At 37.7% G+C, this 2,499-nt stretch overlaps 1 protein-coding gene across 1 annotated transcript in view; it reads left to right on the top strand.

Annotated features, from left to right (window-relative positions):
- Positions 1-597: 597 nt before the first annotated feature.
- LOC107082251 (voltage-dependent calcium channel gamma-6 subunit-like) overlaps positions 598-2,499 on the top strand; it is an 18,292-nt gene continuing 16,390 nt past the window's right edge. Inside the window, exon 1 of the mRNA XM_015370833.1 lies at positions 598-721. The gene's annotated coding sequence lies outside the window, so the exon portion shown is untranslated. The remainder of the gene's footprint in view (positions 722-2,499) is intronic.

Below are 2,499 nucleotides of genomic sequence, written 5' to 3'. Positions count from 1 at the left end.
CAGGGGTTGGCCTTCCTCTCTCTCTATGTGTGCCACGTATGTAACCTAAACTGTGGAACTGCCAGGCAGGACTGGGCCCTGCAAAAACCACTCCAGTAGGCTTTTAAACTCACAGGATTTGGTCACTATTTAGTTTAGCCATTGTTACATTAGCTTGAATTTTTTCTTCAAATCTCCCCCCCCTTTCCTTTTCTTCTTCCAATTGCTTTTTCCCATAATCCTTGCCTTGTCTCCACGTCAGTGTGCTGTGTAGCTGCCCGTCTCACATAAACAGAGGCTCCTCCCATCCTCTGACTTAATGTCATTAACAGGTGGCTGTCAAAAATAGACACATACACACAGACACACACAGACAGCAGGGCGGTTGCAGACACGCTTGCAGGACCTTCAACATGACAGCAGACCACCCTGCAGCACCTCTCCTAACAGATTTGAAATTTCAAACATGTATGGAGTATGAACAGGGTGCCTTTCAGACTGAACATGAGCTGCAAGCAGAGTCGGTAGGCCAAAACAGCAGCAACACATCAATACTGCTAACCAACCAGGCTGCAGCTCCAAATCCAGCGTACACCCACTTTCCATACCTCCTCTGTACCTCCCTCCCTTCCCTTCCACCCCCTTCCCCTCTTTCACTACCTCTCGCATCACCACTCAGCCCTTCTATTAGGTTTCAGGCGTCCCTTCTTCCTGAACTGAACAACAAACACGCACCAAACAGGTCAGATTTATTCTTCTTTTCATTCACATGCTTAAGTCCGGTGTCACTCTGTGGTGCCCACGCATCACACAAATCGGTGGAGAGAGGATTCCTGATTTTCAACCCTTGTTTGCACAAGCTATTTCTCTGCACAATTTCTATAGAAGTAAATGTACCAGAACAAGTTTAAGCATTGCTTGGGAGAATTGACTGTTATAAAGCCATTATTTCTTTGCATTAGAGAAGATGGCATCTGAATATCGGTGGTTAATAAGACTGTAATATGATCAAAATTTGTAATCCAGCAGCACTAACTCAGCTATCATTAGCTTTATATATTCTCTTTTACTGTCAGTGTTGAAATGTGTCCTAATTGCTTCAGATGTTTGTTTCTACTTATCTTGGCTCCTACTCCACATGTGTAGTTAAAAATGTGTTTCTGTGTGCAAAACTATTTTAAATGTAAATAAAATCAGAACTCAAACCTCATTAAAAACTGCACAGAAAAAATATCAGATGTAAGAAAAAAAATGTCCTGAATGAATGAAATAATATTTTAAAAACTGAAAAATTGGTTCAAATAATACTTCTGCATGAACCCAGAAAGCAGATATTTGCATGTGTCTGATCAATTTATACAGACTGATTAACTTTAAATCTGTCCAAACTCTTTCTGTTTTGGGTACCCTTACTTATTTTAAGATGTTTATATAAACTCAGATTACCATGCCTTTTGCACATTTTGGGAAAGCCCTGCTGTGACGTAAAGGCTGTATACTCTGCTTTATCTGGGTTTGAGTTAAAAGAGGTTCACCTTGAAGAATTTCATTGTAACACATCTAACATGCTGCTTCTTCATCTGCCATTATGGGAAGGTTGAACAAAATCAGTTAAGGTATCAGAATGAGGAAAAATTGGACCTCTAAAAGTCTGGTTCCTCCTTAACTACAGTTTCCATATGCCTGGAGAAAAGACATTCATCTGTTCACACAATTACATGCAGGTTTAAATACTATACGTTCTGAGTGTTCACAAAAAAGACAAGAACAAAGAAAAAATAATAAAAGACAAAAGTATTGTTGGGAGGGGCTGGACAGGGGTGTGCTTCGAGGCACCTTATAAACCCGATAAAGTTTTTGTCCAGAGTAGCCAAACAGAGAAAGAACGTAGTGTTAATTAGCAAACATAGTTTATTTATGTAATCCTACCCATCTTAAAACAGGATATGTTTGTGAGGAAGAAAAAAACACACTATTTCTTTTTTTTTTTGTATATAAAGTTTTTTGAAACTGACTCCTTAAATCAAGATAAAGACTTTGAATTTATAATTGACCTTGGATTTTTCCTCTTTGCCATGTGTCCATCTTATATGAGATATGGAAAGACATTGAAGTATAATATTAATATATACTGATAAACAGAAAAAATAAAATAAAAACAGAAAAAAATCTGGATGGAACAGTTTGATGCCAGTGTACGAATACAGCTAATTCTGTTTTGTCAAATTTAATTAATTTTAATGATTTTCTTGTTTCATTCAGACGAAGCAGAAAAGTATAAAAGTTCAAATGTACATTTTCTCTTATTTATGGGAAAAAAAGATATAATTTGTTCATTTTTTAAAACTAGATGACATAGAGTTAATTCTTTTACTAGACCAATTGGAGGAAATTAAACCTGCAATCATTCAAAGTTGAAAAAAAAAACCCCCAAATCCATCCATCCATCCATCCATCCATCCATCCATCCATCCATCCATCCATCCATCCATCCATCCATCCATCCATCCATCCATCCAT

This window comes from Cyprinodon variegatus, unplaced genomic scaffold (assembly GCF_000732505.1).
Source record: "Cyprinodon variegatus isolate N-32 unplaced genomic scaffold, C_variegatus-1.0 Scaffold48, whole genome shotgun sequence".
Taxonomy (NCBI): domain Eukaryota; kingdom Metazoa; phylum Chordata; class Actinopteri; order Cyprinodontiformes; family Cyprinodontidae; genus Cyprinodon; species Cyprinodon variegatus.
Note: the sequence above shows the minus strand (reverse complement) of the source record. Positions and strands in the feature narration are given on the sequence as shown.